Source organism: Perissodus microlepis, chromosome 7, assembly GCF_051167445.1.
Source record: "Perissodus microlepis isolate ML-2025 ecotype Zambia chromosome 7, ASM5116744v1, whole genome shotgun sequence".
NCBI classification, from domain to species: Eukaryota; Metazoa; Chordata; class Actinopteri; order Cichliformes; family Cichlidae; genus Perissodus; species Perissodus microlepis.
This window is the reverse complement of record NC_140467.1, coordinates 11,429,139-11,454,680: the sequence shown is the minus strand read 5'-3', so window position 1 is coordinate 11,454,680 and position 25,542 is coordinate 11,429,139. Positions and strand designations below refer to the sequence as shown.

The 25,542-nt window shown below is 40.4% G+C and overlaps 1 protein-coding gene across 4 annotated transcripts in view; it reads left to right on the top strand.

Annotated features, from left to right (window-relative positions):
* The first annotated feature begins 378 nt into the window (after positions 1-378).
* The window catches only part of sema4ba (sema domain, immunoglobulin domain (Ig), transmembrane domain (TM) and short cytoplasmic domain, (semaphorin) 4Ba), a 57,057-nt gene continuing 31,893 nt past the window's right edge, over positions 379-25,542 (top strand). Inside the window, exon 1 of one of the 4 annotated variants that reach the window (XM_084933372.1) lies at positions 379-575. The gene's annotated coding sequence lies outside the window, so the exon portion shown is untranslated. Of the gene's footprint in view, positions 576-602; positions 844-13,919; positions 14,127-25,542 lie in introns of those variants that run through there. The other 3 variants (XM_084933373.1, XM_084933374.1, XM_084933371.1) reach the window with 3 other exon arrangements.

Genomic DNA, 25,542 nt, shown 5'->3' with positions numbered 1-25,542 from the left:
ATGAGCTGGACACACACTCATGCACGCAGTCTGTGCCCCAAAGGGATGATCCACATTAGAGTGTACATCATATTATATCCATTCTGACAACAAATCCTGGTGAAGGTACACAATTAAGAGCAGCTGAGTTAATGATTAAATAGGTCTTATGCTAACCACCAAGGGCATTTCACAGTTACCAGATCATAAATATTACATTTGGACTTGGGCACGCAAAGAAAAGAGCTCAACAGTAACAGGGAGCTTTTGCTGCTACGAGGAGCACCTCCCTTCCTCTGTCCACTCCTCTCCCACCCTTCCACAGAGGCAGCCTATGATGTAATGCTCCTGCTGCTGATAGAGCAACCCCCTCTCCTGCTTTTTTTATATATTTATTTTTACCCCTCCCCTTCCGATTTGCTACTGCTGCCGTTGCACTCGCTGGTAGTGATAGTGGCGGTGGATGCATGCGTGCGGTGCCGGTTCAACTGCATCCTTGTGCAGGGATCCCTGCAGAGCTTTCTTTTCTCTGTCACCACTTGAATGAGAGCCACTCCTACTAAGCACTGCAAGACCTTGTCCTCTGCTGATGAAAGGTAATTCGTCTGGCATCATGACAGAAGAAATTCACGGGGAAAAGAGGGGAAAGAGAGGAGGAGAGTGAGTGAAATAGGGAGTGATATACAGTACAGAGGGTTGACTGACTGTCCAGTTAGCTGCTGAGTAAATTGGTCTAGTTGCTGAAAGCTTCTTCTCGCCACAGTGCTGGATGTCATGGCAATTGCTCCCTCAGTGTGCGTGCATGTACTGTATGGTGTTGGTTTCCATGGTAAAGATGAGACGGATCCCCGTGCTGGCTCAGAGGTAATTCAGCATGTGTCGTGGAAAGCTATAATTACCTTTATTTTGAAATGATTTCTCATCTCCTGTGCAGAATTTTCCCTCAGGTTCTTTTTCTTTTTTTATGGATTTAAATATTTTTTAAAGATCACAGCTTTGTTACACTTTCTCTTATAAAAAAGAAGATTTGCATGTGATAATAATTTTGTACTTCCTTGGAATATTTGACCCATTTTGACTTGTCCGCTCAAAAAAAGAAAAAAATAATAACTGGGCGTGTACAATGACAGCCATGTAGCTGATACGAGCAAAGCAGTGGGCGTTATCTGCATGCAGATTTTTAACTGCTTCAGAAATGAGCAGGAGTTTACAGAGCGTTGTGGTTACAGTGCTTCATCAAACACTTTTTTGAACGGCATGTGTACTTCCAGCGCAGCATTACAGTTGGATGGTTCTAGATGGATAGTAGTTGATCATTTTCAGGAGTTGTTTAACCTTATCTCTTTCGCTATATCAAATGCTAACTTAATATTTCATATTTCGTCTGCCCCACATGTAGATGGCCTTATAACTAATTCATCTTGAGGGTTTTCCCTGTGTTTGAGTCATCACTCTTTTCCGCTTCCTTTTTCTCTATCTATTCATCTCACTGGGTCATTTCCCTGAGTACACAGTGCATTAGTAGTATAACATTTCTCTTTTGTAGTAATTGGCTTAATGAACTAACGCGTCTCTGAAGCACAATCTCATTAGCTCTTTGGGATCATGATTTATTCTGGATTGCAATTTCTGCTTGGATTAGATAAAGAGTAACCATGCTTTTCAAGGTTATTTTATGGTTATCGCACTGGGTAGAAGTCATTTGTAATTGAAGGTGGTTGGACAGAGTATATTATTCATGAGAGCAGGCATACTGTATGCATGCTGTGACTAGGTTAAAACTGAAAGCAACAGTCCCACTTTCCATTTTCACCTCCAACAGTATCACCACCTTAAAGACAAGGTGACATCGACAGAAAAGCAGAATTTTAAAACATACTTAATTACATTTGAGGGTAGGATGCAGAACGAAAAAGTTCTGGGGACAGGTCCATAAACATCAAAAAGTCTTTCCCGATTCAAATGTGGAAGATTTCCAATTCAAGGTCATCTTCTTGGATCCAGACAGATTCCAGCACAAAAGCTCTTTATAAATGAACACTTAAGCTGTGTGCTCATCAGCTCTTGTTTCAAGCTCAAATTTCATGTTTAGGATCACTTTTAGGTGGTAATGAAAGATGGCTCTCTGGCTACAACCAAGCAGTTTTTAGCAGAGGAGTTGAGAATTTTCAATTTTCAATCCGAGGAGGATGAACAGCATTGTTTTTTTTTTAAATTCAGTAAATCACTCCATGAACTTGTACAATGTTATGTTTTCACTCAGGCAGTCAGTCCAGACTCTCTCTAATGTCCAGGTGCTTTTGAGGGAAAGATCTGAAGGCCAGAAGCCTTCTGATAAAAATAAAAAACAAAAGCAGCAGCTGCTCTGAAAAACAATCCAGAGCTGTGCCAGAAGAGGATCTTGAATGTGAGATTGTGCAAATTTAAATTGGGTATAGGTTTTGACTTTTACGGACTTACTGACCTCTTGTACAATTTTATCATCAAGGCAATGGACTATGTTAAACAATGTGCTGCTAATTTCTGTGTAATGAGAATATCATCTTTTATTACAAAGAAAAGAACAAAAAACTGGGGTCAGCAGTGTTACATTTGCAGGAAATGGCAGACCATGGTTAGTTTTTTTGACAGGAAGAAGGCTGCAAAGGAAATTGAAAGTTTGGACAACATCTGTCATGACAGGATGCCTTTTGATTTTAATTAAACCTTTATTTAATCAGAAAAAAACCCTAATGAGATTAATAATCTTTCTCACAAATGTTCTGGCCTGAGATAGATAGCGCTATCTGAGATGGTGGAAGAACCAAGAGCTTCCGAAGAAAATACAACAAGAACATATAAAACTTCACTCAGGGTTCAAACCCAGGATCTTCTTGCTGTGATGCATTAATGCTAACCACCAAGCAACCATGCTGCTGCAATGGCAATCAAGTGGCTTGTTTAAGATACTTCCTGGATGCTTCTTGGATCAGGTGTTTTGGGTGTGTTCCACTAGGAGAAGGCCTCAGGACAGACCCAGGACACACTGAAGAGATTGAATCTTTTGGGTGGCTTGAGAAGACCTTGGTGTATCCCCTGGAAGATTTGAAGGTGGTATCCAGAACACCTCATGTATTTAATATGGGGAAAAATGAATGCAGTTTGTTTGCAGTCTTTCAGAAATATGTGTATATCTTTTTTTTTGTTAATTAATTCATTATACTGTCCCCATCAAAAGTTAATGACGTCTTGAAAAATGGCAAAAACTCATATGTTGCATGGTTGGTAAATGGCCTGTATTTGTATAGCGCTTTACTAGTCCCTAAGGACCCCAAAGCGCTTTACACATCCAGTCATCCACCCATTCACACACACATTCATACACTGGTGATGGCAAGCTACATTGTAGCCACAGCCACCCTGGGGCGCACTGACAGAGGCGAGGCTGCCGAACACTGGCGCCACCGGGCCCTCTGACCACCACCAGTAGGCAACGGGTGAAGTGTCTTGCCCAAGGACACAACGACCGAGACTGTCCAAGCTGGGGCTCGAACTGGCAACCTTCCGATTACAAGGCGAACTCCCAACTCTTGAGCCACGATCGCTCCACGATCTTAATAGGGTTCCAAGTAGAGCTTCAACATGCAATAAGAAGAAATAGGAGTGAGACAAAACATTTTTGAGCATGCAATTTATTGAAAACAACTCTTAAACTGAAAGAAGCTGTTTTACAGCTGATCAAAAGTTCTAGGACCACACCTCCAAAAAAACCTGTAAAACCCCCCAAAACAGAAATCAAAGTTTCAAACATGAACTCAGTAATGAGTATCTCCGCTGTTATTGTTGATCACTTCAAAAATTTGTTGTGGCATGTTTGATGCAAGTGTTTCCTTGAGGTGAGTGGGAACATTTCTCCAAGTGGTGAAGACGGCAGCACGAAGGGCATCTACTGTCTGAAACTGTTGTCCATTTTTGTAAACTTCCCTTGCCATCCATTCCCAAAGGTTCCCGATTGGATTTAGACCAGGGAACACGCAGGATGGTCCAAAAGAGTGGAAGAAGTCCCTTGTCCTGTGGGCATTGTGTACTGTAGCGTTGTCCTACTGAAAAACCCAGTCATTACCACACAGACGAGGGCCCTCAGTCGTGAGGGATGCTCTCTGCAACATCTTGACAAAGCCAGCAGCCGTTTGACGCCCCTGCCCCTGCTGAAGCTCCATAGTTCCACTGAAGGAAAAAGCACCCCAGACCATTATGGCGCTCCCTCCACTGTGACGTGTAGAAAACATCTCAGGTGATATCTGCTTGTCATGCCAGTAACGTTGGAAACCATCAGGGTTAATTTTTTTCTCATCAGAGAATAAATTTTTTTTCCACCTTTCAATGTCCCATGTTTGGTGCTCTCTTGTAAAGTCCAAATGGTCAGTTCTGTGGCATTCAAGGAGATGAGGCCTTTGAAGACACTTTTGGTTTTTAAAGCCCTTCAGTCTCAGATGCCCCATGATGGTTATGGGGCTGCAGTCGTCAATAGTAACTTTGGGTCGAGGATCGTCCAGTGTCTTGACCAACAGCCAATTGGATTTTCCGGCTCAGTGCTGGTGAAATTTTTTGGGGTCTTCCACTTGACTTTTTTGTTCCATTCCAAATGACTGTCTTACTGCCTCCCACCTCAGCAGTGATGGCGTGCTGTGAGAGACCCTGCTTATGCAGTTCAACACCACTTCAAAAAGGGAACTTTTTTTGCCTTTGCTATCAGAATGTCATGACAATGTGACTACTCCACATTTTTGGACAGATTTGGCCTTTTAAAGGCATGTGGTCCTAAACTTTTTATCAGCTGCAAAACAGCCTGTTTTAATATATCTGTAATAATAAAAATATATCTTTGTACATCTGTATATACAAATTTCAGTTGCTTGTGTATTTAGGACTACTTTGTGTCTTCCTTCTATATTTTATATTCCCCTTGCTATAAGAACTGTTTAACACCTAAATTTCTAATTTGTGGGATAATAAAGGTTTATTCTATTCTATTCTCTATTCTAAAATGTTTTGTCTCGCTCCCATTTCTTCTTGCTGCATGTTGAAGCTCTACTTGGAACCTTGTTAAGATCCAACCTTGCAACATATGAGTTTTTGACATTTTTCAAGTGGTCTTAAACTTTTGATCAGGACTGTATTAAAAAACTTAAAACTGTATAAATGTAATTAAAAAGTAAATAATTTTTAATTTACAGTTCAGAATCCGAAGATGTTCGATTTACTATCATTTAAATAATTTCCTATAAGTAAGAGTAAAAGAAAAAAGCAAAAATCTCATGCGAGAAGCTCAAACCTTTTTAAATTTTTGGTGTTTTTGCTTGAAAAAATGTTAAAATTGTATCAAAATATATGCGTTTAAACTTCTGTCAACCCATCTGACTGTGTTGCAGTCTTAATACTGCAATATATTGATATCTAAACTCAAGAAAGATCTGTAAAAATGACCATGTATTTTGTATTTTATCAGTCAGAATCAGAATCCTTTTTTGCCATTACATATCAGATGTTCAAGGTGTGGATGTACAAGCAGCATTTAGAATAATAGCTAACAATAAAAACAAATCTAAAATACCACCGATACAACTATACAAATGTACAAGTGAATTAAATAAGATTAATACATACAATAAAAGATACCAAATCACATTAAAAGAGCTGTTTTAACAGTCTGATATTTCTGGCTGTCCTGATCATTGATTTACAGCATCGCCTACAATCACTTAGTATAACTACTTATATTAAAATAACATCTAGCTCAGTATAAATAATCCAGAAAAATCACTGACTGTGCAAAAGGTCATATTTCCCACCAGTTTACTCTATGACATGAGTTGTGATAACTCGTGGCTGCTAAATCAAATTTCTGGCTGTGTCAAGAGCAGATTATCCTCCCTCAATTGTAGGACATGGTTGTTACTGTATGTGGTAGTGGGAGGGGGGTGTATGTGTGGGGGAGGGAGACCTGAGGTGGAAAATACAGGAAAGTTGAGCCGCTGCCACGGATATGTTGGGCCACCTGAGGAGCATTCGAGCTGTTCCTCTTGCTCTGTTGGATTTGAAACTGACCCAGTTGCTCTGGAGGTGTGCCCGTTTGCCCCGCTTTAACAAACTGTTTCTTTTTAAAAAGATAAAGATTGGAAAATGATTAGCGGAGGAAACGGCCACATGTTGTGACAAAGGTCATAATGTGGGAAGTTACATGTAGATTGCGGTGATCGGTTAACCGTGTGACCGTTAATGCTGGGAACCTTTGGTAGCAGTTTCAGATAAGTGAGTAATGCATAAGATGGTGACACAGGGGAAATAACCATGTATGCAACTTTAATGACCAGGGTGAGTCACACGGGCCGCTCGAAAGCTCTTTCTCTATCAAACACACACACACACGCACCAGGGTTTGTTCACTGGCATCACCTCCTGCCAGAGGGCACTCATCCCACAAACCCTCTCTGCTGGTGAGTTTCATGTGAGAGGTGGTGGAGTCATGCCTTTAGTCGTGTCATACTGAGCCATCACAGCTTCAATTTTTTTTTTCTCCCCAAACACACAAAGCACCGGAGGAAAAATCGCAACATCCCACATTCACAGGTGTGTCTGAAGAGAGTGTGATTGATCGTATGCTGGGTATCTCCCACCATCTGACATGCTGCTCCCATCACATTGGATGTGAAAATGAATCAGTCACCTCAGCTGCTGCATCAAACTGTGTCACCTTTGCTGGTACTTCTCTGTATAGTTTAGCTCATATTTGCTTAAATTAAAAATATTACAAATGCAAACATTAATTGAGTTTATATATATATATATATATATATATATATATATATATATATATATATATATATATATCCTTCAAGCTCGGGTCCTCTATCAGAGGCCTGGGAGCTTGAGGGTCCTGCGCAGTATCTTAGCTATATCTATACTTAGTATCTGCTGGAGCCACTCGCCTAGCTTGGGAGTCACCGCACCTAGTGCTCCAAATACCACTGGGACCACCTTCACCCTCCACATCTTCTCGAGCTCTTCTCTGAGCCCTTGGTTTTTCTCAAGTTTCTCGTGTACCTTCTTCCTGAGGTTGCTGTCATTCGGAACCGCTATATCTATCACTACGCCCGTCTTCTTCTGTTTGCCTACCACCACTATGTCCGCTTGGTTAGCCCCACCATTTTTTCTGTCTGTATCTGGAAGTCCTACAGTATCTTAGCTCACTCATTCTCCACCACCCTTGGGGGAAAGTCACATTTTGACATCGGGATTTCCAGGCCATATTCGGCACAGGTGTTTCTGTATACTATGTCCGCCACTTGGTTATGGCGTTCCATGTATGCCCTGCATGCTAGCATCTTGCTCCCTGCTGTTATGTGCTGGATTGTCTCAGGGGCATCTTTACACAGCTTGCACCTAGGGTCTTGCCTGGTGTGGTAGACCACACCAGGTTTGATATATGTAAAGAAATTAGAACAACCAGTAACCAACCAGTTACTACTCCCCAACTGGTTGGTGAGTGGTGGCCAGAGATTGTGGAGGGTTGTCACTGAGTGGTCTCTAGGTTTGTGGGACTGGGGCTTTAGTGGCTATCACAGTGACTGCCTGCAACCACTCACCAAGCAGTTGGAAATACACATTTTTCCATAGCAAGGAATGGTGGCCAGGAAGTCAATGACCAACACCCAGCCTGTGTGACTGGGGCCCAAGTTCAAGTCTGAGTCTTATGACTGTCTTTGTCATTGTGGTTTGCTTGGTCATTTCAGGCATGGTTTTGTTCCTATGTCTTTTGTCTCTGTCATCATGTTTAGTGTTACTCTTTATGTTTCAGTGTTAAATTGTCCTATAGTTAGTAATGTTTGCTGTTTCAGTTTTGTTTTTGTCTTGTTTTCATTTTACATACTGTTTTGTTTCTTTCCTTCTTTTTTCACCACCTGCCCCAACTTATTTAGTTTCACCCTAATTTATCCACTCTTTCAACAACTATGATACCCTAATAGCAAACAGTAGTCCGCTAGTACAGCGGTCCCCAGGCCTCGGACCAGTACCGGTTCGTGAGAGTTGAGGCTCAGGTGTGAAATGTATAGTTTTCAGGGTTTTTATCGGTTTTCAGCGTTATTTTGTTATCGTTTTTATCGTTTACTCGGTTTTCCTTGGTCTTTTCACGTGTGTTATGAATAAATTTTCTTTTTTTCGGTACCGGTACTAGTTTTATTTTGTTGTATTTATCCGCGACACCTTAAAGGCCGGTCCATGAAAATATTGTCGGGCATAAACCAGTCCGTGGCGCAAAAAAGGTTGGGGACCGCTGCGCTAGTAGGTCTGTCATTATGCATCCATACCTTGTGCAACTAGAAAAAAGTCATTTGAAACACTTGTGCAGATCCCAGACTTTCAGCTGTAGTAAATATGTCAGGCTTTGTGCTGACAAGAAACAGTCTTGAGTGCCGTGAGTTCCTGACAGAGAGAGGGGAGCTTAGCGTTGTGTAAAGTGCAAAATGTAAATCAAATAGAAGAGCTTGGCGCTCCATAAAAGCTTCTGTTTGAGAATTGTTCTTTGTGTAAACATCATATGGGTTTAATGAAGATTTGGAACAAACTATTGCTGTTACCGTCAGACTGCAGTAAGAGGATTTTTAACAACAAAGAGCTGTCGAACTTTGCCAGATCATCGCCTGACCTGGTGTCAAAGCTGTGCTAATATAAGTGGTATGAGGACAAACAAAGGCCTTAGCTGAGTAGTTGTGACTTTAGTAGCTTCACAACTTTGTTGACTGGAATTTTCCTTTTAGTTTGTAGCACTGAACAGATGCTTGAAGCAAGTGCCAGCCGTGGCCCTGCTGTTACTATGCAACTGCTGACAACCTGTAAGATGCACAGCAGTGTTTTCGCTAAAGGTGAAATATTTTCCAGCTCATGTTAACAACACTTTTATTGCTGAAAGTGAAGGTCTCAGGAGATCTTAGGTGCTTTCTTCTTATTGAAAAAAAAAAGTTTGTTAAATGCTTGGCTTGAGCAGAAGCCAAGCATTTGATTGTCACAAGGTCATAAGTAGCCTCGGCATAAAAAGGTATTATTCTGACAAAATGTAGCCGCTAAAATAACGGCGTACAGTAAGGAAGAAGTTAGCCAGTTTGGTTTTTGTCTGTCACATTTTTCTATCACATGCTTTGCACAGTTACAGGGTTTCAACACATTGGATAGCACTGCGTTGACAAACACTGAAACAGAGTTGGGGGCCGGGGTTTGTCAGCTGTCTTCAGCGCTTCTGTCAGCCTCAGTGACTCTTAAGTGCTGCTATCTGGTGTGTTCCCATTAAACTAATATGTGAAACACGAGGGCTTATCGCAGCATTGTAATTCCTCTGCAGTTATTCATTTATATAGAATGACTTGTCAGCACTTCAGCTTGCTGTGTGTGAAACATGCAGAGGCTGGAGAATGATCAAACTTGCATTTTCAAGTGGTCTTCTGGAATCAGAAAAGCTCATTATGTGTCACATGCTTAATGTTATCGAACTTAAAACTAACTGCATGGCTCTTCTCCAAGATGTCAGGGTTTATTTGCTTCATCAAACATTTCCAGCTATTTTGAGATTTTCAACAATCAGTAGATTGCTTCTGGTTAATTTATGCAAAATGCGGTCCACCGTAGTTGCTGAGTAATACGCTCTGAACAATATTTTCATTACCATATACAGTTGTGGTTTACATACTCTCATCATGGGCATGAATGTCATGGTAATTTTGTGCTTTTAATTATTTCTTTGAACTGTTCTTTTTCCAGTGTGGAATGATTGTACAGCATGCATCTTTAATGACTTCAAAAAAAAGAACTGGATGATTAATCTTTCATTTATTTTGGATTTCTCTGATCCAAACAGGCTCAAAATGATACATATACCAACACTAACATTTGTTTGAATGGCCTTTAACAAATGGTTCTTCCCAGAATTGGTAGATCTCATTGAAACTTTTGAAGTTTCCTGGCACAGACCCAAAATTTTGAACAACGTTGAGGCTGTTGCTTTGGGACGGCCTCTTCAGAAGCTTAATGTTAGCCTGCTTTTATCCATTGCAAAACCAGTTATGATCTGTGTTTGGAGTCATTGTCCAGACGGAATGCCTAACTGTGTCTAAGTTTGAGCTGTCTACCTCCTGATCTGATGTGAAGCAGAAGAATTTGGAGGTAGTCCTTTTTCCTCATTTCATCCACTTTGTGTAATGTACCATTGTCACTGGCAGCAAAACAGCCTCAAAGCATGACGCTACTACCACCGTGCTTGATAATCAAACTTAGCCTCACCCTTACTCCTCCAAACTCCCTGTCCTCCCTGTCATTGTAGCCAAATGGCTTAAACTTTGTCTTGTCTGGCCATAAAAGTTTTGCAAATTTCAGTCGAGCTTGTAGGTGTCAGTTTCGGAGCATGGGGCTTCTTTCTTGGTTGACACTCCCTGTGACACTCACTTCACAGTGGACAGTGACGCTAGTGTGACTTCAATCCCATGATGAGTCTTTGTATGTAAACAGTAAGCAGTATCAGTTTTATTCTTAACACATAAATATTAACCTAAAACCCTATAATAATAATACAACTGCCCTTTCAGAATATTAATAGATAAAAACAAGGAATTATTCACTCAGTTTTTCAAACTTTGTACTCCAGTGTCTTCTTTCCCTTAATATTTATGCTTAACCTAATTCCAAAAGCAGCTTATGGCCAACCATCCCTGAGTAATGTCCTCATAGCCTCCTCTGTGGTAGTTAACCATTTCGCACAGAGGAGCGTTTCTGTGTTTGCTAATTGTAACTGCAGGAGTGCAGTTTTTGTTGAAGTCATAAAGCAGACGCAATGAAAAGTGACATTTTCAGGGCACGCGCATTAACTGGGCCAGTTTGTATCTGTTTGACTGGTCTGCTCTATGTGTTTAGACATCTGTCAGAGAAGTCCTACGGATTGTTTGAAACTGTCCGCTGCATGGCAGTAGCAGGTGGTTTAGCTCAACAAGAGGTGTGCCACTAATCTGAGGGAGGTATCCAGTAGACGTAAGTTATAAATAGGTGAGTGAGTATCCTCGCTGCGGCCTCAGTGTGGAGTCGACTTCGTAAAGAAACACTGAGCTGAAATTCAGAGTCCCAACAACTCAAACTTGGCATCGCATCGCCCTCCTTAGCAGTTGCCTAAAGTGTATAATTAGCATATGCTATTTTCGAAACAGGCGTCCCCGTCTCAACATGCTGCTATCTTACACTTCTCTCTATTTACCCTGCAAATATTTTTGGAGCAGGCATGTAAAGTTTTTTTGGTAACACTTCGCTTCGACTAGACTTTTTAAATACTTTGATGTGTATTTATTAGCATGTTTCAAACAAACCTGAGGTATCAGCACATTAATATACATTGTAAAAATCATGATTATTATTAATATATTAAGAAAACTATTAGAGCTCTGTTCATAAAGCACAAAAAGAGGTGATTCTTTGGAGTCTGATGTCCCCTTTACAAGTAATGAAAAGGCCTCTTCTAAGACTTTGCATCACCTCTGTTGTACTTTCAGTGTCATGGCCTGAAAACATTGCCCTTGCTACTGTTGTGTGTATTATTTTAGAACTGGTATGTGGCTCAGCTTCACATGCAGGACTCTCTTCTTCACGTGCCTCTCATGTAGCCTTAAGTTCAGTGGATCTCGGCTCTCACTGATTTACATTAAGTCCTAGAACTTTAAAATAAGCACGATGCATGAGCATGCAAAAGGACTAATGCTGCTTTAAAGTTTTAAATATGTAGGAGGCATTGAAGAATGCTTTTGTTGCAATGCTGTGGCTACATGATAAAATTCTAGACATTTCTTCAGATTTCTGATGATTAACTTGGAAAATGAAAAGAATGTTCGCTGCCAAGACGGAAACAAGTGAACCCTCATGCTCGAAGCTGCGTGTTAGTGACATGTTTCACAGATATACCATCCAAAGAGAAAGAAGTGATCCTTTTGATCGTCAGATTTTACTTCACGGAGGTTTAAGTCTGAAATAAAAGAAGCTGTAGCTGTGGTTGGGAGGTATTTGTTTTGAGCAGACACTGTCTCAAGATCCGAATGACTATTAGAAAGAAGTATTACTACTAATAATAAGACGGGAGAGCTGCAAAAACAAGTTTACCACATCTCAATTAACACTAGTGAGGATCTTTGTTGTTCTATTTGTTATCAAAAGTTTGTGATGGCTAGATTTTTATTCAGGAATTTAAATTTCCAAATAAAAGACTAGGAATACAAATTTATTAAAGGCTGCACATTCTAGCTTTAATATTTACTTATTAACATATTTAAGATTTACATATTTAAGAGATTATAAACTGGTTGGCTTAATCCAAAAAGTGTTGAAATCCAATCTGCTTTTGTGTCACTATAACTAGTAAGGAATAGGGATGGGTATCGTTTAGGTTTTATCCGATACCGGTGCCAAACCGGTACTTTTGAAACGGTGCCGGTGCTTAAACGGTGCTCAAACCGGTGCTTAAAGAATGGAGAACACAAAATTGGTCCAAAAACCTCTCATGTTCAGCTGTTTTTTTGTAAAAAGATAACAATGTTAGCCTTTTCTGCAGCTATGGGGCATATATGGTATCGCTCTTGGCTGGAAGCAGTGCTTAAACAATGGAAAAAACACCAACTTTGTCCAAAAACCTCTCATGTTTAACTGTTTTCCACTTTTTCTTTGGTCATTTTAGCCTTTTTGGCCAGGGTGAAGGGAGCATCTGCCATCAAACAAGAAGACAGCCGCATGTAGCTATGATGATGTTTGCTAGTTCACCTTACATGCATTAATGTAATAACGTGGTTAGCCTACTAAACGTAAATTATACACGAACAACATTAAGCTACTCACGCAGAGAAGAACGGCTGCTGCTGCCATCAAATACGGTGCATTTCTCGGCTTTTAAAAAAAACGCTATGCATCGCCAGGTGTTTCATCAGATTCGAGGTGTTAGCTACTTTGCACAGTATCACCTTAAAGCACTTGTTGCAGGCTGCTGAGTTTGCATCTTTTGCTGTGAAGTACAGCCAGACTTTTGACCGCTTCGCCTTGGGCATTTTTAATCTGTTGCTCTGCTCTAAAAGAACGTACGTACCTGGACCCGCCTACTATCCTCGGAAACGTAAAATGATTGGCTAGAATCTAAAGTGTATGACATCTCAGGAAAAAAAAGCACCGAAATAAAGCACCGAAATGTGCGCTGCTTTTCGGTCTGGTTACTACCGTTTATGTCAGAACCGGTGTCATCATGGCACCGGATACCGGTACCCATCCCTAGTAAGGAAGCTTCTATATGTTACTCGTACCAGTGGAGCCTTGTCCAAAAAAATAGTTTTTGCTGTTGTATTCTCTCTTTATGTTTTCACAGGGTTTTTTTCTGAGCTTTGGAGAGGAATAGTTCACGCTCAGTTGTTGCTTTTGTATAACATTGTAGGAATTCTCTTTGAAAGCACAGCCAAAAATGTAATGACCAGAAAATGACAGGACATTAGTGTATTTATTTTAATTTTTAAAAACAAATGATGTTGGGCAAAAATGCCAAGAACATCTTCTTAAGTTCACACTAAAGAGGAATGTTAGGATATGCATACTAAGTAAAAAAATATAAATCTGATGTTAATAGTTTATTGTCTTTGTGGTTAATATTAGATCTGTTATGTGTCTTTTACTATTGCTTATATGTTCTTTTTGATCTTCATTGCTAACTTTCCCCATGCAGGATAATGTGAGTGTTTCTATTTTACTCTGAGTCATTAAAGTAGTGCAGAAGGTTGCTGGATTAAGAAAAAAAAAGAAAAAATGAGTCAACATCAGACTTGTAGAAGTGTACCTCCCTCCCTCTTGTGACTGTGTGTGGGCGGAGCTGCAGTCTGTTGAGTGGCCAGGGGGCAGGCTGTAGTAGACTCTGTGTCAGACAGAGGGAGAGTGTGGACGTGCGGACTCAGAGCTGTCATCTGAGAGAGATTTAAACTTCTCTGTACCTGTGGATTTTTTTCTTCAGACGTCCCCCCTGAAAGAGGGACTGATCTGCCTGTGGGCCACCTAAAGGAAAGCTGTTTTAGATCTGACGTGAGTTTCTGTTTAACAGCTGACTGGGACAGAGCGTAAGTAATGCTGTTACAATGACTACCCTTGTGTTCATTAACTGCGTGGTGCCGTGGCTGCATGAATCATTGATGCGAATGCGCTGCAGTTCTGGTTACCTGTTAAAACAGTGCTAGGATAACCTATCATTTGCCTGTTGGAGAATTATGATGTTTTTATGAGTGAGCCCATGTGAGGTTAGCTTCTCTCTTTAAAACGAAAAGTGGGTGTGAGTTGACATGAGACAGACCACCATCCTCTCCACTAGGTCTTTATCGTAAGGTGATAGGAGGGCAATGGGGTCATTAAAAACCCACTGTGTGAGTGCAGCCTCATGCATGTGTGTGCAGTGCGTTCGTATTTGTGGGTCATTGTTTACATGTAGGAGATACCCATGCATTAAGTGATGTTGATCTTGGACTCATTTCCCTTAGAATAATAGGTATTTGCCTGGGTGTGTTACATTTTAACACTTTTTGGCATGTATCGGCTGTCTCTAGCGTCTTTATGCTGAGGCACAGCTCTTCAGGAGTGAGCCTGTGTCTGGGGGTTTGGGCTCCTATTTGCAGGCAGAGGGTAGGAAATGTGGGTGCGTACCCCTGCATCCTCTCCAAGCTACTTTTTGTAAATCAAGAAGGGTATGGAAAGTCAGATGAAAGAACAGAATCATCAGCATGTACTTTTCCAATTGAAATTGGAATCCTTTTTTGGAATTTTGTGTGATAGCATATAGAAATATCAAATAATGTTGTCACTGACATGCTGCTGGCAAAACATTCTGCTAATGGCAAACTGTCAGAAATGTGGTTAGCAGTCAATCAGTAGAAGGATATGGTTGATTTCCCCTATTGGAGTGAGCTTTAGTTTTATTATGTTGCATTTAAAAATAACTTGTGTATTATATTGTCTTTTGTATTCTTACATCACGTTTATTTCATTTCCCTAATATAAAAAGGCTCAATATATATGGAAATAGTGCCGTCTGACTAGAATAACTTCCGGTTGTGAACTTTGAAGGTTTCAAGCTTCCCCATAAGCTTTTTTTTAAGTTGCATATTTTACTGCAGCTGGCTGTGCGTACAATCATGTTCTCTTTTAGGCGTCAAACTCTGTATGTTTATCATTCCGCACAGTAAAGGTCATTCAAAACATCCAGGCTATTTTTTGGAGTGGACTTTTTGGAGTGGAGGGAAACTTTACCATAAAACAATCTGAATCACTGTGATCTTACAGGATACATCCTCAGGAAAACTTGATATCCTCCTTAAAAGCTTATCTGTGTTTGTCTAGCATCTATCTACCAACAGGGGACATGAGAGATAACCCTCACAAACAAGCTTGCACGCAGACACAGATTTTCAAGCGATCAACAAACACCCAGCAGAACGGGAATAAATGCGAGCTTTCATGAATTTTCAAGAATGGCGGATTATTCCACAAGAGGGTGGAATATAATCAACAGTGCTATCACATTTGTGGCAGCGATCGTCTTTTTTTCTGGCCCGCTATATGGAGATTGGTCTGTCTGCTGTAGGAGAAAAGCTTGTCTGTGCTGACCTTGGCCTGCTGTTTCTTTTGGTTTGATCCACAAAGAAAACAGCTGGCAGTTGCATTCTGGATGCCGGCGGCCCCGACAATGAGCTGCCTGTATGATGCTGTCAGAGAGGCTTTGGCTCGTTGGTAAAGGATGGTGCCTGTTATATCAATAGCTAAAATCCAGACTTCACAAAAAAGTTAAATTTATGACATCGTGGTTGTTGCTTGCAGTGAGAGCCTGCCTTGACCTGAACGCTGCTGAAACATTCCTCTGCAGACTGAAAGTGTGTTCGAGGCGCTGCTGTGCTGCATCGAGTCTGCTCAAAGTAGTGTAAGCAAGGCGGAACTGTGGGCTGTCAATGGTAGCAGCTCAAAGCAATAAGCAACCTGTTGCTGATTACTAAATCTGTATTGTGGAGAACAGACAAAGAAGAAATTAATCATACTGCATCACACTGTTTTACCACAACTAATCCTCCGTGCTGGCCCCACGTTCACATTTCTAGTTTGTCAGCACATCCCAGGGGTATTTTCTCAGCTTTAGGCTGCTCTCATCCTCCTTCATCTGTTTATATTGTCAGGTTGACTCTTGCCCCAACATAAAGTATGCATATGCGTGTCTGCTATGTACAGCATTTGTACTATATGTTGGTTCTCAGCAGTTGCAAAAAATATTTTTAAGAGATGTGTTCAGCCAAAATGTTGCCCAATGACATCCCTGATCTATACTTACTGCACTAGCCTCAGGTATTCTTTTGCATTCATGGTGTTTCTTACAGAGATGTTCCTGAAAATGAGCCCTCAAGTAAAATAAATAAAATAGAAAGTGAAGATTTTGGTAACTTTAGGTCAAGTTACACAATTCTCATCAGCGGGTGGAGTTTACTTAGTGGTCAGGAAATCTCAGATTATTCGGTTTCTTTTCCTGAGTGTCAGCAATCGTCTGTAATGCCTTAACAGTTCAAACTCAGAGTCTGACCAAGACTAGTCTCGCTGCAAAGTCCATGTACTAGCTGTTCTGGACTTTTTAATCACATCACATGTCCTTTAGATGTTGTGATTTTATCTGACTTCCTTTACGTTTTTCTAAGTGTTGTTGAAAACAAGACAAAAAAGGGTTTATAGCCGGGGTACAGAAGGGAAGGGCCAGCCACTTGTAACCTTAAGGTTAAACACAGGCCTTCAGGGAGTCCTATTACTGTGTACTCACTGATGGGAACTCTGCAAACATGCATTCTGGGAGCACAGCGGGCTTCTCTGTTTATTCCCAGTCTAGTGCTGTGCCATGGTGTGGGAAATGACTGTGGACATGGAACATGGCCAGATCAGTGCTCTCGCGTCAGCGTCTCCTAGACCCACACATGTGCCTTTTTAACCCTCATGTAACACGCATCGAAAAAACGTCACATCCACAGGAAGTACTGCGGGACCTTGTCTTGTACGTGCAGCGGTCTATTCTAACTGTACACAATCATTTGAAACAGCTTTACAAAACTATGTGGAGTATGTTTACACACGTGTCAGCATTTCCTACTTGCTGGTGTGAGAGTAGCAAAATTCCCATTTCAGGGTATATTTCTGTCACTCATCACCTCGCACCTGTTCCTCGTGCATGTTTCATTATAAAGCTGTATTTTAAAACTTAAAGCTATAAAAAGAACGCATCGACTATTGGATCACATACAGGAAATGTACATCATGTCACTGTTAGTGGTTGAATTTGTTTGTGTCCATCCTGATGTGAGTGCGGGAGTAGCTCTGATGATTGAATCAGCCTCTGGCCGAGCCTTGTTTGGCAACTTGTCCCTCCCCTGTAGCCGTGATTTGATATCTCTAAGCATTCCAGGTTATGCCCTTTACTCTGCTAATGGTGCCGCTGACCCTTAAAGACATTCCTGCCGCAGCTCTCCAATCACACGTCTGATTGCCCCTCGTTGTAAACATGCTGTCTTTTAACATTGTGATTACTTACTTTACAGAGACATATTCGATGGACATTGACTGAAACACCTAACTGGCATAGTTGCTCTTTTCTAACCTTGGACACAAATAGTACAATGGAGCCCACTGCAGAAGGCACTCTCGCCTCTCATGTGTCATGTTGCACAGAGCTCAAATATTACACACTTTACCTTGTTGTAAATCTGTTGATCAATTTTTATGAGAGTGCAGGTAAAATGTGATTTTAGTTAGCTAACTCTTATGTGAATATGTAGGCCCTGCTTGGTTGTTTTGAGGTGTCTGAAAGTCCTTTGCCCTCAAAAATGTTGACTTTAACTTTATGAAGCACATGAACAGTTGTGGGTTGCTAATTAAATAGATCATCGGTCTTCAGTCTTTATTGCCAATTATGTTGAATTTGGCTCTTGAGTGTGACCTTTCAGAATACTTTCTGCTTTCATATATTGAAATGACGATGAGTCATGTGAGCCAGTTGGATGGTTGCACAGTTGTAGCAAATCTACTTCTGTATTTCTTTGTTTTTTAAAAAAACAAAAAAAACAGAAGGCCTTTTATAGATTGATCCTGTTTTCTGACACAGTAACATGATCTCTTTTCCTCTCTACGCCTGCGGTCCGAGAGATGGAAACAGAAATGGAGCAAAGGGGTTAAATGCAACAGAGCCCACAGGACAGCAGTAGACTAAAAGCTTCCTGTCGCAGAGCAGAGTGTAAGCCGGACCTAGCAGACAGGCTGGCAGGGCAGATGTTTTAGGTGAGAGGCACAGTAGATAGCTCTGGTTGAATAATTCATCAGATTGGATTGAAGATGAGCTATATTAAGACAGAGTACACAGGCCATCCTATGGCCTCTTTCAGCACTTTTTGTGCAGCATGAGTGGCTGCAGGGCTCAGATCCCCCTGCATCTCTGCTTTCTTTCTGGCAGTTATCCACTAGAGTCCGGGCAGTGCAGGAGACAGTTATAGATGTGCTGGCTCTAGGTCTAGAGAGGCCTCCAGACATCTGGAGGGGTTGAAGCTGTTCGGCATGCAGGTGCAGTTCAAGCTCACAGCAACTAACACTGCTGATGACTTCTTCTGTGGTCACTGGGTCTTATTGGGGCATAAAAATACATAAAGAAATACTTTTTTCAGTGATGGGATTGCTTAAACTCTAAAAAATCAGTACCCTGACTAAATCTAAACAATCCTGCACAGAGCTCAGTTTATCAGGTATCTGCATATTAAACTGTTTCAAGTATTAAAATGTCTTCTGGCCTCGCTTTTTGTCCACTTCTCTTTCTGGTTTGTTAGTGATCCAAGCAAAACAAGGCTGTTTATCCTGTCCCAGCTCATGCATCAAATCACTGACTTTACATCTTATAGTTTATAAATAATGAGATGAATCACTTGCTTGGCTCATGGTAACGTCAGAGACCAGCTACAGAGCAGCCTCTTGGGTTTACTGGATGTTTGTTAAGAGAGATTTGAATGTTCCTGTTATCTGCCTATTATTTTTATAAGCCTAAATGCAATTTGACCTTTTTTTGGTTTACGGGAATGTGCTTCATCATTATAGATAATAGGATTTTTTTCCATGTTATCTGTAAATTCAACTGAAAAAAAAGATGGCTTGATGTTATCTGCTGAATTTCCTAATTTAGTCTTTTCTTGTCTGCAAAATAATAAACCATCCCTCAGCACCTTCACGTTGTGAAATAGGTGAGGAAATGTGCGCTTCTCTGACATCACAGTGAAAAGGCTCAACTTTCTAGTAACACACCATTTCACCTCCATCTCTCCGTGACATCAGCTCCCACCTACACGAATCCAGCTGGGCGCCGTGCAGACATGTCAGGGCTTTGATTGTATCTCGAGCACACGCTGGTGCAAACATGGAGCTACGTGAACTTTAAGGGTCCTTATTATATGCACTGCAGTTCTGCCTTAACTGACTGCTCAGAGCAATTTGGCTTTAAGATGTCATGAACTGGGATGTTTGTTAGATTATTCTTTTTTGTTGTTGTTGTTAAAAATTACTCAGTAGAATTGAAGCAATTTTTAACATACCCCTGTACCTGCAGGCAAGCACACTGAGCTCTGTCATCTGATAGTTTGCTAATCCCCTGATTATGCTTGTCTAGTTAAGTAGAAGAGTCAGTCAGTCATCCATTAAATCATCAAGCCACGGGATCAGTGTTGGGCCATATATTTGCTGTGTGCGCGATTTGTGTTTGCGATTTAAAGGGCAAATAAAAAAAGGGCATGAGGATAAAAAAAGTAAAGAGAAAACATGTGAAGTTGAATCTAAACTGAGCAGTGCTGGCTTGACAAGTGTGACCTTGAGTATCTGGATCAGCAGCAGCCTATAGGCAGATACTCTTGATTGACAAGAGCTCATCTCCCCCGTATGGTTTACCAGATTCGCTGCCCTTATAGGTCAGATCTGGTCGTCTGGGATATTGGATCTCAATGATTGGAATTTAACCCAAATATCATTGTAGTGATGGATTCTCAAGATAGCTCGGATGACTAGGATACCAGCGTTTAAGTGATGGCTGAATACTTCGCGTTAGGAATGCGCAGCTTGCTATTGATCGGTACTAAGTGAGGTCACTTGATGTGGGTGGCAGCTGCCCCACTCTTGGACCCCATATAAAGAACACAGACTACCCCCCACAAAAACTTTTTAATGTGGTTTGTTCGCCAGATAAAGAGGTCAAAAATTAACTTTTAAATCACTGAATCTTAAGGGTTAATACTAGAGATAAGACACAACTGAACGAGTATGACTACAAGCACAGGAAAGGAGTCATTCGTCATTATTTGTGTACTCTCATGAGCTCGGTTTAGAGAACTTGGTTTTTGGTCATTGTTAGTGGACTTCCCTGAATCTCACTGAATGTGTTGTTGAAGAGCGATAAGCCTTTCAAAACATGCCTTTTGCTTCAAGTGGAAGGCCCGAATAAAAGAAGGAAAAGTCTACAATTCCTGTCATGTTAAGAGCTGTGGATACTTAAATAAAAGTTTAGCAATAATCAGATTTACAGTCATATCGCTACTGGTGAACAATCACTAGTTGCTACTTCAGCTCTTGGTATTGTAAATCTAAATCACTTTCCACATGATTGGATTAGGCTATAAACAGTTCTCATAGGTGTCATTTTAAACAGACTGCACAATAGATAATTACAGCGTGAACATGAACTTGATTACACCTGTTCGGACGAACACGCCTTTCCCTGGGCTATCTTTGTTTCTAGCTAGTGATTTTCAAAAAAGCTTTGGAAGTATTACATTTCTCATTTATTATATGCTGACAATGTTTCTTTTTAACTTAATTTTATTATTCTTATGGTTTAAGTGATTTAAGCATCATAGTTTTCATTCCAGTATTCTTTTAGCTTCATAATCAATATTCATTAGACTGAAAGTTTGGTTGATTGCATTTTGTTCCGAATTGCTTTATTTGTCTCTTTAAAAAAAGGACTGAAGGTCACCAGCATGTTCGATCTGTGAGGTTTACAATGTGCTTTGTAGCCTTGATGCTCTTGACATTCGGTAAAAGCTGGTCTGTGGCCATTTGGAGAAGTGGACATTCTGAGCCTTTTATCATTTGTACACAGTGATGGATGGGTGCAGCTCTCTGCCCAGTGGCCTATAGCCTGAGCTTGTGTGTAAGCCTCTAAGCTACTGGAATGCGTGCAGCTTCTTGCTGCGGACATCAAGCGGCAACAGCCGCCGTGTTTTGTTTACGCCCTTTCATGGATGCCACACCAGCCTAATCAATTTTAGCGAGGTTAAATATTTCAATGGATTGTTGTTGATCGAACGATCCATGAGTTTACACGGGCAGCAAATGCAAATGCAGCACATCACTTCGTTTTTGAACTGTCCACAAACTTGACTTCTATGGTTCAAAAGGTTCACTTTGCTTTTTCCAAGCATATAGTGGGTTTTTATGGTTGTTCAGTTTTATTTAACATATGCTAAATAGTCTCATGAGTCAAAAAAAAATTAAAAAGTTAATCTTTTATTCTTGTAAAACACGGGTTGGTAACATTTTTTCGGTGACAGCAGACAAAAAAATCTGATAATAACCTTTCAGCTTAAAGCTGTCCAAGTAGAAAAAAAAAGTATAATTTATAGTACTGCGTTGAGTCCTCAACATAGTGGACATTTATAATTTTGGTGTCTCTGCATTAATGAAACCCTTAATATCAAGTTCCCAATGAAATAGTCACTTGTTGTTACAGAAAGAAAGACATCTGATTTTGAGTGTATATACTGATTGGAGAAAAAGGCTGACTATAAGCTGTGGCATACTATAATGAGCAAACTTGATACATTTACGGTCTATTGCATTTTGTTTTATAAGTGAAACAAATGGTATATTACTACCAAATGTTTTGGTAATGTAATTATATTTCTGGGAAGGTGCATGTGAGCTGTGCCATAGGCTACCATGTAGGATAACTCAGTGTTACAAATGAAAAGTAAGAGGGAGGAAGTCCTGTCAGGCTTTAGAAAATTTAATGGAACAGTTTGGCCAACATGTACATAATATGTAGGGCTCAAAAGGTTAAGCAGAGAACTTTCAGCTTGCCAGACTTGGCAGCATGTAGTTCAAATCCTGCATGATGCCAGAATTCAGCACTGACCTATTGTTTCAGCATATGAAGTGCATGCATATATGCAAGGGCTCATCTAGCAGAAGGGAAGAGCTGCAGCTTCTTTGGAATAATTGGTACTGCAGTGCAGATTTAAGCTTATTCTGACTTTATTGCTAACATGCTGCTCTTTTTAGTCTGAATCAGGTGTATTTAAAGTTGTTCCAAGCAAAGTTTACTATTAGGAAGAGTGAAAAGCCGTCCATCATAGAATGGTAAAATGTGAAATCATTTAAAACGGGGATAACATGCTACATTTTCATGCAGTTTCTCGCAGGAGACATTAAAAGTGTTGCACTAGAATAAACATTACCACAGTAGTTAAATAACAAAAGCTAAAATGAGAGCTACAAAGGGAATGCAGTTCCTTGACCCTTGCTCACCTCTGTATAACTCAGCAGGTCAGTCACATGGTGAAATGGGTGTGTATGATGGTTTGTTGGTTTTGGAAGTTTACAGTTAATGGGTGACACATCAAGTGTCATAAAAGGTGTGGACGTTATGACATCATCACCATATGACAGTTCAGACAGCATAACTTTATGCTTTTAGTACTTGAATTTTTCAGTGTGTCTTCTAAAACATGAAAACTTGTATTTAAACAGCCTCAGCATACTTTGTTTTTGCAGCTGTGACTTGGGTGGTAGGATGGGTCATCTACAAATTGTAAGGTTAGTGGTTCGGATGCCGTTGCATCCTTAGAGAAGAGCTGTACCCTGAGTTGCCCCTGATGCATCCACTGAAGTGTGAAAGTTAGTAAGCGCTTAGATAGTGATAGATAGTGTTGTATTATGAATGTTTGTGTTTGGTTGAATGAGACTTGTAGTAAAAAAAGAAAAGAGTGGAAAGTGGAAAGGTGCATACAAGTACCACTCCATTTAACTTTACTTGTGTTTCACATGCTTATCTTTGAAAAAAAACCAAGTTAGTGGATGTAAACAAGGAGAAGCACGGTACAGAACCTGAGGTGAATGGCTGTTATCTCACTGCATTGTGGTCGATATTTCACTCCAGCAAACGCAGACAGGATTTTATTGCAAACAAGTGGAGACATTTCGAATGGCACTGAGTGTTTCAACAGGCCTGACCTACTTTCAGCAGCCTGGGCTGAAACGGTTTCTCACCTGTGTCTGGCAGCAGGCAGGAAGCCTCATAAACTAAAGGCCCTCAATATCTGATCCAGTACTCTGAACAGTATATTACTCTGTGCTTTTATTTCTGCTATAAAATAGTCATCGAAGAATTTGTCACATTTGCTGGAGCGCATATGGTCACTCTCACGGATACAGGCTGTTACTCTCAGCCAACAGTTTGAGAGGGTGAGATGGTTAGGATGTTTCCTGACAGTGAGAACTTTAGCCTGCTTCCATCTGTAGAGTAAACTTCTTAAGCTGCAGATTAGCAACATAAATAAATATAATCATTACCAAACCTCTTACATTTTGTTTATAAGTGGAAAACTCTTTTATTTCACTGAAACTGCAAATTCATAAATAGTTCAAGATTGAAGCCGAGGCACTGTTTGCAGGTCACTCCATCCTCCTCTCAGTAGTTATAAAAGAATAAACATTTATTGTAGTATGAATAGTACTCTAAACATTTGTGGTGTAAACAGCAGTGATTTTCTTTAGTGCCATTCCACCAAATGTCAGGACACGCAGTATTATATTTCAGAGTAAAGAGGAACATCTTTTTGTTTTGCAGATCCAACTGTTGAACATCGCCGTCAAAGTAGTTTCAGCTTTTGAACACCGATTTTGAATATCTGGATAGTTTATCATACAAGCGATCATGTAAAAGGGTCAAATTATTTACCAAAACCCCAATAAGAGAAAAATGCTTTTTATAACAGGTTGTTGTTTGTTAGTTTTGGTCCCTGAAAGGTGCGTCATAATGAAATGGGAGATGTAGGGTGTTCCCTCTCCCTGCAATCGGTGTGACAACAGTACAAGAGACTGTAGAAAAGAAATAGGCCATTTCTGCAAGATCAACAGTGCAGTCTCCTTCCTTAAAGTGGATCAGCTTACACTGGGGCTTTCAGAAGAGTGGCAAAGAGTGCAGAGAGAAAGTACAAGCTTCTATAAACATCATGGCAGTGACTATACGTGAATATTTTTAAGACGCAAGCGCTTTTTAAGCCCTGTTTACCTTTGTTTGGACATGTGAATTGGCCAACGTGCCAGGAAATAAAGGAGAAGCAAATAAGAGAAGCAACTCGCCCTCACAAGTCTGAATGTTGAACTTTGCTGATGAGATTAGCGACTCTGAAGTGATTCATTCCTCCTTACTAGTGTTAATATAAAGATTGGAGTTAGATGAGGTGACCAGCAGGAGAAGGTTGTGTCTTTGTCCTTTCATTTGCTTCTCTTTGTCCTCGCCATTTACGGTATTAAAGCACTTTTCGGCCCGTCGCAGAGCCCCTGCTGCTCTTCTTTCACCCACTTCGACGTTGATAGTAATAGCAGGTCTGGCGACAGACCTAGCTCCACTACTTTACATTTCATCAGCAAGCTGCTTCTGCTGGCTTCACATCTGTTATGGAAATTTGTGCAGAGGGGAAATGGAATGAAATGGAAAATCATTTCATATATTTTCACTTCTGAGACAGGGTTGGTTTCAGCACTTGTATAGGTTTCAAAGACAGAGGTGATGAAATATGCTCATCCACTTTCACAGCCATATATTACATTAATCTATCAATACATTCTTAGTTCCTGATAGCTTTAAATTTGGGATGCTTTAGGAATTCAGCACTTGTGATAAATTCCACATTTCTGACCCTGTGTCACAAGCCCCAGAGGAGAAGCAAGCTTGATGAATTTAACTCCCCTGAACCTTAAGTTCAAAATGTCCCCTATCTCTGTCCAATAGTTTAATAAGATTTTAATTAGGCAATTAAAAGTCTTTGGAATAGCATATGGTCATAATTACTGCTGTATAGTTCACTTAGGGACGATTGAGCCATTAATTATTCTTAGCTGGGTCTAGGGATTGAACTTAAAAATAGGTCGGGCAGGAAAGAGGGTATTTTCTTCAAACACCATATTCATCTAATCAACATGCCAGACTTTTGAATGACAAAATATGTTAACTCAGTAGCTGCACTGTGTTGCACCAGCTATTGTGAGTCCAAGACTGTATTTGTTTATTAACTTCATTGCAATTTCTTGACAGCTAGAGCTCTAGTTGGCTTTAAGCTTGTTATTTAAATTGCACCACTGAAATTTAAGAAGTCGCTAAGACTTTGTAATGAAAACATTTGTAGCATTACCCAGTTGAAATTGATCAAT